The sequence below is a fragment of the Lepidochelys kempii genome, chromosome 10 (genome assembly GCF_965140285.1).
Source record: "Lepidochelys kempii isolate rLepKem1 chromosome 10, rLepKem1.hap1, whole genome shotgun sequence".
Lineage (NCBI taxonomy): Eukaryota > Metazoa > Chordata > Testudines > Cheloniidae > Lepidochelys > Lepidochelys kempii.
The window spans coordinates 13,935,427-13,945,730 of NC_136389.1; positions in this window are offsets into that span (position 1 = coordinate 13,935,427).

A 10,304-nucleotide genomic window follows, 5' to 3' on the forward strand; every position below is an offset into this window, starting at 1 on the left:
TGCAGTTTCTGAAGGAGCAGAGCCTAAAAGCCGGTGCTTCATAACCTTTGTCAGCAACATCACATCATGCCTATACCATGGTGTTTAGAGGAGCGTCAGATACTGATCAGGTGTGGGCCTTTCATCATGGTGGCTTTGCCTGAGGAGGACCAGGTAGGCCCACGGAGCCGTACCACTTTTACTGTTACTTCCCAAAGAGTGAGGCGGGGCTCGTGAAGCTTTGAGTTGTGACACAGGATGTTGTGTCTATGAAGCTATCAGTGGAGTGTCTAGTTATAATGAAAATAGCTGTTAGGAACCTAGGAAAAGAGAAACCACCTTTCCATATGGAAGGCAGCCCCTTCCCACCCATAGCATAATTAGCACCGTTTCATACTCTTATTGAAGAGACAATCTGTTTAAAATAAGAGATTTTTAGAGTCTTCTCAGACACACTCATTTGCTAAATGGCTTCTGATGTGGTTTCTGTTCTCTTTGTTCGATTACATTATAGAAATCTAGGTTAGAGAGACAATGATTCATATTTCGATCATCCACCCACCATCTGATATGTGTTGTAAAGGAAGAAAGGATATTGTTGCATTCTCTGTTGTGTTAATGCTGGGAGCTTGAAATGCTTGGTGGTGATTTACCATTACAATCAAATTACTACTATGCAGAAAAGAAAAAGGGTTGGGTTTTGTAGCAGCCGTAGTTATCACAAGACCAACATTTGAATCGTTGGCAATTTATTATTATTTACTTTATATAATTTAATGTTTGTATTTGCAGTAATGCCCAGAGACGTCAAGCTGGGGCCCCAGTGTGGTACCGTCTGTACAAACAATAAGAAAACCTGGTCTCCACCCAAGGCTTATGATAATTATTTGATGATAACAGTGCATTATGGACCCAGGCATGTACAGTTTGCTTTACCAACAAATAGTTTTATCATTACATGTTTGTTGCCCAGCCTAAAATGACCATGTGTTTCTTCCATGCTGGAAAATGAGGCTTATGCGCCCACTGACGTCAGTGTGAATTTTGCCTGAGAAAGGGTTGCAGGATCAGGCCCTTTGATTTTAACAGTCATAAAAAATTCGGTCTCCTCCCCATTTTTGCCTATGGTCAAATATTCTGAAAGGCTGTCTGCCTCTCTAGAATCTAACTCAAAACCAGGGGTAGTGAGGGTCTCAGAAACCTCCCTGGCAAGCCTAAATGGAGTATTGCCCTTTGATGTGGTTTGTTGGCTCCCTGTCTTGAGAGATTAACCTTTTTTGAGGGGGGGGAAGGAAAATCCTATTCCCGGCTTGAGTAACTGTGACCCAAGCAAATGCTGGCTAGAGTGCCAATTACATGGTACATAGTCTTATTTCAGAAGGATCTACAAAGCCAAAGTATTGAAAGCCTTTCGTATTGTAATTCTGGAAAGTGTGATATTCTCTTAAAGTGGGAATATGACTTCCACTGACTTCAGTGAGAGCAGAGTTAGGCTCTGAAAAGCCTACTTTTAACTTTTTTCCATTATTTCCTCATACAATGAACAAAAGAGCTCAATTGATTGTTCCCCCCCCATACATTTTGACTCTTCATAAAAAGAGATAACCAACCCTTCCTCTGTTTTTATCAAAGCTTATGATGGAATTGATGAGGGATGTTGCTGACCGTTTAGTTTGTATTTGTTAACATCACGAGTAACTCAGAGTCACAATGGTTTACTGTAGTGTATAGGAATGGGATCGTATCTCTTTAAGTAGTTCAGGAGCTCTCTTGCGCGCCACCCTGTCTCTATGGCTGAAGACACCAGAACCCAACAGAATAGCAGTATGTATAAGTAGCAAGTATGTTTGTATATAGGTAGTAAACACAGTTATTTGGTACTCAACAGTGTTGTCATATTTTTAATGTTGTGTAGAGAATAAAGACACAGCAGTTGGCAATGAGGAGGAGATACTACCCAATTCCAATACAGTACAATTACAGACATTTGCATTTTGTAAGGACATCACACTGGGTAAGCAACAATATTCAGGATAAAAATTAAACCAAGGAAAACTTGCCCAGCTAATGAGAAGATCGCCAGAGAGCCTTTTCGGTCAGTGCTAGCAGTTCCTTCGTTGGATAACTCAATGTGTGTTAAAGATTTATTGTCCTTATCCCACCTTATTGCCAGGCTGAATGTTTCAATTATCTTTTTATGTCTGGCATTTCCCTAATACGCAATGTTACATTGTTGCTCCTCTTTCTGCAAAGACAGAAAGGGCCTTGTTTTTCAATCATTACACTCGCACACTGATCAGCTAGGGGAAGATTACAGAGCATATGTGGCCTGCCTTGATGATTTTAAAGGTTACTAATCGACCTCTATCTCATCACCTTACCCTCATCAATCTAGTTAATGGCTCTCTCCTTAGCTCTTCAGAAATGTGTCCAGCTTCCTCTGCAATGGATTCATGATTTTATTGCTGGCCTTAGCAGTTAATTCCCTTATTTCATTCATCTTGAGTTTCAAGCTAATCTGTACCCCATCTTGACTCTATAGGCCAAATTCAGCCTCGGTGTAATTCCACTGATTTCAAGGCAGTTACACCAGCACTGAATTGTAGTCCATGACTCCATTAGGATCTCCAACAGCATACTGGCATCAAGCTACTCTTTTCAAGACCTCCAATTCCTCCAAGACTTTCCCTTAAGCCAGCGGGTTTCAACCTTTTTTCATTGGCAGACCCCTAAAAATTTTCAGATGGAGGTGCAGTGGTCTGCAGACCCCTACCATAGATGTCTTAGGCTGAAAACTAACTGAACAGAATTCAACTATAAATGTTGTATGTGCTGGGGGTGGCATTTGATGCCGCATGAGAAAGGGTACTAAACTGTAGGCTTCTATGGTAACAACAACAGGTCTGGGTTTTGACCTGTAGGGGGAGATATTCACATACTTTTGATTGATCAGAAAAATGGTATGCCCTTTCTGGGATCTGACCCTTTATTTTCATCATCACCTTTGGTGGACCCCTTAGACAAAGTCTGCAGACCTCCAGGGGTCCACGGACCACAGGTTGAAAACCACTACCATAGGCCTTTTGTCTCCAATACTGTGTATACAGATAATAGGCTAATCTCCACTCAGAACTCATTTCAAGAGCTAGTCAATTTTTTTTCAATAAAAAACACCTTTTTGACCAAATAGAAATTTTTGTGAAAAAAGTTCCCCTGTTGGCAAAAACATTCTGGGTTGCCATAAAAAAAATCGAACACGGATGGAGTGGGTGGAGCTCGGGCTCTGACTCCGCCCCTGCCCCCAAAACACCAGGGAGCACATGAGAACAGCTGAAAGAGAGGGAAGTAATCTCTGCAAGGGATAAGGTGGATTCAGATTCCTTCCCCCTGGAGTAAGGGAAGAACCTTACACAAACCTGCGACAAAGCCTCGATTGAGCCCTATGTGAGATGTATATTAACTTTTGATACAGCAGGCGAGGTGCAATGCTGTAAGCAGCAGTGCAAAAACCCGTGGTAGCCAAAAGCTTTTGCCCTTTTAATGTTAAAAACATTGCACCCAACAATTTAGCTCTGCTGAGTGGACCACAGGTAATGAGATTTCTTTCTCCTGAACAGTGTGTGCCTCAAGCTGCTGTTAAACTCATTTTTTAAATACAGCATTTTTGATTATTTCCTATTCACTTGATATGTTACCAAAATAGATCCAGTCTTCCCCTGTTTTAGCCTCTGCTAAAACCCTCAGATCAATCTTCTCCCACAACAAAAAGTATGTGGAATTGGCTAAAAAAGAAAAATTCCTCTTCTCACAACACTTAAAAAAAATAAACAACCCCTCTTCTTTTTTGCTTAAAAAAAAAAAGAAAAGAAAAAGCACGTAAAGAACTCTGTTAAACTGCGGCTGTCCAGCGGGCTCCATCCTAAATGAGATCTGTAGTATCCCTTTAACCATTGCTTTACCACACCTTAGTTTAATTGATTAATCCTCCAAAAATAGTTGCAGAAAGAGGAAGCGACTGGGAAGGCTGATGACAGCAATACACACGACATCATTTATTTTGATCTTTCAGAAAGTCTTGCCTGGAGCCTGCAGCTGAAAGTCTGAGCTTTAAGGATTCAGGGGGTAGGACATGGAAATGATAAAATATATGGTTTCAAATAGAAAACTGAGCATGAGAGATCAGTTAACAGTGTGTCCAGCTGTGGGGGGAGGGTGGGAAATAGGGGTCAGGATGAAAGCCTTTTCCTCTTTTTTATTCTGAATAAATGACCCACAGAAAGAGACAGAGAGAGAGAGTGAGAGCGCACAGGTAAACTAGCTGAACTTGCAAATGCTGATGGCACTAAATCAAATAAGGGCAAATGCAAATTTACATCCATGCTTATACACACATATAATGGCAGTTATATATGCAAACCAGAGAGAGAGAGAGAGAGAGAGAGAGATTGTAATGGGTTATACTGGCCCTTTAAGCCCAGAAGGGTAAATCTCAGGGGCCAGGCCACCCCATTCCAGGCATTCTGCAGTAGACAGAGACTCAGGGACCAACAGAGGCAGATGCTGAGAGAGAGGAAGCAGTCCCAGGGTAACAGCTGGTGTCTGGAAAACTCCATGCTAGGGTTCTCCTCGGCGTCTGGGACCAAGAGCCTTGTGGGATAAGGTGGGGTAGGGTTTCTTTTCTCAGCCAATTAGGAAAGTTCTGGGAAAGATGGTCACATATAATGTGCCTCTTCCTTCAGAATGGGGAGAGACTGCTTGCCTGCTAATCTCTCCCTGGCCAGAGAGAATGAGACTGAATTGCTGCCTCCAAGCAGTGGAGGAGTGTCAGGAAAACTGTGCCCAACACTGATGCCTAAGGAGAGGAGAACACTTTGCTGTGAAAGGTTTTTTTCCAGGTTTCATTTCTCTGAGTGGCTTTGTAGCCAGTGTGGATGGAAGCAGTTGAAAAGGCTGGCTCTGGTTCTCAGCGTGATACATCGCGATAAACCAAACACAACTCCTAATGGTAAAAAAACACAGTTTGATGCAGACCGTTATCCCATTATGTACAGCATGAAAAGACTGAAAGGACATACAAAGGCATTGTAAATGCCTTGCATGGTGCATGCACAGCGGTGCTATTAACATTCATGGAATCTGTGTGGGCATCAAGAGAGGGCACTCCTGAGTGAGGGCAAAGGAGATGAAATGGAACGGAAGCGGGAGTTGTGTAGGCTCCTGAAGAGAGCAGCCTAACTATCCAATTAAACAACGTGTCTGGCTTGGTGGCTCCTTTGGGAATTTTGTCCCCAAAATCACCGGAAATGGCCCTTAGCTGGGTGACAGAGCACCTGTGCGACTCTCTAGCAAGTCCTCCAGATGACTCCTGAAGCAGGGTTTGGCTCGGTGAACTCACACTCCAGCCCTCCTCATCATGAAGGAAGGGCTCTATGAAAGGCAGCCTTTATAGGGGGAAAGCGAGATAGGGGGAAAGTGCGGATCAGAAGATTCAGTGGACATGACTTACCCCCTCAGAGGTGAAAATGTTGGAAACTGACAAAAGCCAAGGAACCTCTGAAATAAAATACTGAAAGTCCCCCTTACTCTGCTCTGTTGCACCTAAGTCCTGCAGGGAGAGATTTCAAAGGCCATCCTTACCATACAGCTTAGAGAAAATAGAATAATAACGGGACAAAATTCAGCATCAAGTCTGAATCGCTTGTCTTGTATTCACTTACGTTAGAGCCTTAGTAGCATTTTAATGCTGACTCTTCATGTGTACATTCATCTTCCTTCTTAATGTGCAGCTAGATTAAAAAATAATAATAATAAAAACTCTGCTATGAAAGTGAATTGGCCACAATAAATTGAAATTCTGTTAATCTATTACGGCCTCTTGTGTCATGTGCCTAGGACTAGAGTCTGATCGTACACTAGGTTTATGCTAGTATAACTCCGCTGACTTCAATGGGATTATTTCTTATTTAGGATCTGTTACAAAACCTATTGAAATCAATGGAAAGACCCTCCCAGACATCAATTGGCCTAGGATCAGACCCTTAAACCAACATAAGTGGGATCAAAATTAGGTCTTTGGTGTATGCAGTTACAATCTTTATGAGAATTAGCTATTCTATAAATGGCTGAGAAAGTTAACTTTGAAAAAAAAATGAAGTGTATTCCCTGTGGAAGCTGGCCAGCCTGACAGCACTGGAAACTGAATGTCCCTAACCACAGAGCAGGCAAAGTATGGAGAATGCCACTCTGAGCCCATTCTGCCATTGAGCTCTGATCCTGTTCTGGGAGACCACCTGGAGTGCTGAGAAATTAATTTGTGCCTTCATGCCTCTTTAATCCTGGGCCTCGCTGCCAAAGGTGTTATGTTATGAGGGTGTTTTTTCTGATGTGAACATATGTATGCTAGAAATTGGACTGAGACCACATAGGTCACCGAAGATCAAAGCTGCATTTTGAAGCATAAGCTTTCGTGAGCTACAGCTCACTTCATCGGATGAAGTGAGCTGTAGCTCACGAAAGCTTATGCTCAAATAATTTGGTTAGTCTCTAAGGTGCCACAAGTACTCCTTTTCTTTTTGCGAATACAGACTAACACGGCTGTTACTCTGAAACCTGTCATTTTGAAGCAGTGACACAGAAGTAAAAGACTCCCGATCTCATTACCTGTCCCTTGAGCCATCTGGTCTCCCATCTCAGCCATTTCACTTCATCTTTTCCAAATGCCAAAAATGATTAGCCCCTAATATGAAGTACTGGCTTTTCAAATGGACTTTACAGCCACTTTTGTGCGATCTGAGTGCAAACTAAAGAATTACAAGATGCGATACACAGAGTCGGTCATAGCAAAAAGTTTTTCTGATGACATTTAGGGTGAATAAATGACTCCGGGACTTGGAGGGAGGAACAGAAACTGAATTCCAGATGGTTGGGAAAGCAGAAATGAAATAGCAAACTCCTACTGTAGGGCGGGACCAGGAATCCAAGATATGGGGAACATAGAAGTTGGGGAATGTGCGGTTATGAGGTCAGAAAGCTGGGCTGGAGACAGTCCACAAATACGTTTGAAAACTAGGAGAGCAATTGGTTGTGAGATTCGGAGATAGTACACGAGGGTGACATGGAAGGGGTGTGATAATATGGGCTCTGACTGAGCCAGGTACATAAGTATATGCCTAACTTTAAGAATGGAAGTTGTCCTGCTGAAATCAATGGGACTACTCATGGTGTTAAAGTTAAGCATGTACTTAAGTACCTTGCTGAACCTGAGCCATACTAAGGTCTCGCTTTCTTGAGTTCAGCATCCTGCCTGTCCCCTACCCTCTAGGGATTTAGTAAGCCCTAAGAGGACATAAGATCATGAGCGTCAAGAAGAAAGTGATTAAGGCAGGAATAAGGGATTCATCAGCAGTTATATGCTGGGGGTGAGGAGAGGCAGAAAGACCCCTTTACGCACCATGGAAATGTGCAAGAAAACATAAGCAGAGACAATAAAAGGGAAATGCAGAAGAAAACAGTTGAGATCAAGATTCCTACCTTGGGGGTAAAGTTAAGGGCTCCATGAAGGACAGTGATAACAGCCAGGGACTATCATATAAGCTGGCAGACAGGAAGTATGAGGAAATTAAGTCATATACTGTACTAGTCTGGTAGTTTTGAATTCTGACACTATACTTGCAAAACATAATATGAAAAAGTATAAAGAAAGGACAATGGCCCATTTCAAATCCACCTAAGGGAGTGAGCACCCAATTCCCATTTCAATTATCTTAGCGACCTCTGGAAATCTCACCCGAATCCCAGCACTGGCCCTGTACATGCAAGTTTTTTAAAAGGTCTATTAGAGCCAGCATTTGCTTTATCCCTCCTTTCCACAGTGCTGACCTGGACTTTGGTTGGCCTTGCCCATTAGGAGGCAGAAGGGTCAGTCAGTCATGAGATGGTTGGGGTGACTAGATGAGGATTGAGTTGCTCCTCTGAGAAAAGAGAAGCAGGCAAGATTACTCCTGTCATATTGGGGGCTTTGCACCCTGGACCATTGAATACTTTTAAAAGTCGTGAGTAACTATTTTAGAGACTTGGGGTCCTATTACAGTCAATGAGAGTTTTGTCAATACAGTCAGGATTTCACTCGTGGTCTTATAGTAGCGCAGGTTTTTGTCTTGAACAGAGACAAAATTCCACCAAAGATGCTTCGTTGGCCCCATTTAGCATTGAAGAGGATTGGACATTCAAACTGCATCAATCCCTGCCACGGGCCCTTTCACTGACAGAACAGCCTGTGAGAGCATTCAGAGTAAACATGACAGTATCTCCAGGTCTTTGTAGTCACAGAGTGTAGTATGAAGAAAAGGAGGACTTGTGGCACCTTAGAGACTGACCAATTTATTTGAGCATGAGCTTTCGTGAGCTGTAGCTCACGAAAGCTCATGCTCAAATAAATTGGTCAGTCTCTAAGGTGCCACAAGTCCTCCTTTTCTTTTTGCAAAGACAGACTAACACGGCTGCTACTCTGAAGAGTGTAGTCTGTTGTTGTAGTCACGTTGGTCCCAGGATACTAGAGAGACAAGGTGGGTGAGGTAATATCTTTTATTGGACCAACTTCTGTTGGTGAGAGAGGCCAGCTTTTGAGTTTAGGGAGAGCTCTTCTTCAGGTCTGGGAAAGGGACTCTGAACGTCACAGGTAAATAATGCTAGGAGGCGTAATCATTTCACCACTGAAATCCAGGGCGAGTGTGCTACAAGAACACCCAGTCATCTTCTGGCACCATTAGAGTGTGTTTGGGTTACGAGGCTGCAACTTGCATCTTATCTAGTAGCCACACAAGATGAAATGAGACATGAAAGCTGTGGAGAAAGGGACAGAGAAAACACATAAGTGAGCGGAGATTTGGGAATGAAAAGTAAGGAAGGCAAGTGAGGTGGGACAAAGGAATAAAGATGTATGGAGAGGAGGAAGGAAAGGAATGGAAAGAAAGAAACAGAATGGGTACAGAGTAGAAAAGAAGAAATGGGAGATATAGAATGTGTTATAAACAGGAGTGTATTTAGCAATTTGAAATGCATACACACCGTGGCTGGTGTATTGCCCATAACCTTGCAAGCTACAGCAGCCATTAAACACCACACAATCATTAACGCAACAGATGCCACCAGAGATACCTAGCAGGGTGTTAATATAATGCCTGATGAAGACACCACCTGCTAGTTTGGCATGGTGACCCAGGAAAGATAGACAAGTCCTAGTGATTTTGCATTATTTAATAAGGCATCTATTGCTCTCTCAACACACAGATTACCTTTATGGGAATTATACACATCAAAGGTGAAACAGAGACATAAGCCCAAAATCTCTATGGGTGTAAACAGGCAAAAATCCATTGAAGTCAATGGAGTTGCACCCATTTACACCAGCAGAGAATCTGACCCCTAAATATTCTATTCTATTCTATCTATCTATGTAGGGTATTGAGAGGATTTCTATCTTTATAGATCCTAGACGCCAAGGGCTTCTTGCTCACACTGGTGTAAACCTGGAGTAACTGCAGTGATGTCAATGGAATTATACTGGTGGGAGAGGAGAATTGGCTCCTACATGGTTGCTACAGAAAGGTATTTTATGGAGAAAAGAACAGTTTGCTCCCCTGTTTTTATATTGAAAACATCATAGCAATAAAACTGATGTGTATTATTATTCATTATTTAATACTGAGAAGTGTTGCAGCCCTTTACAGACATGCAGGAGAACATGCTCCTACCCCAAGGAGCTAAAGGTTGCATTGGCAACTTGCAATCCAGCCCCAGGAAGAGCTAGCATGCAGGTGTGTTTTCCCAGAGGCACAGCATGGACTGAGACTCACAATTCACTCCCTCCTTCCCCCTTGCTCCATGAGAAGTAAGTTGTACCAGTTCCTTTCTAGGCACAGTTTACTTCCCCCTCTGCACTGGCTTAGATGTGCTGGCTAGCATGTTGGGGATGAAGCTAAGACTGCCCACTTTGCACATATCTGCATGGTAGGGGCAGTAGCAATCTCCTGGCAGCTACTCTCCCTGCCATGTTACAGGTAGCCTGTGCAGGGTCTTAAGGGACTTTTATATCCCTTTACTTCTCTGCGTGGGCCCATAACCAGAGTCAAGACCTGGCCCTAACCAAAGACGCAAAGCAGAGATTCAGGGAGAGAGTTATGTTATCTTCTGACCTTCTTTTAACCCTTGCTTCTTTGCTTATTTTTTATTTTAACACAAGGTAACTGTAGCACCTTCCCCCATCCATCTCCTCCCTTGGCCTTATTCCCTCAAACCTTGCAGAGTCATCTCTGTGCTTTGCCTCC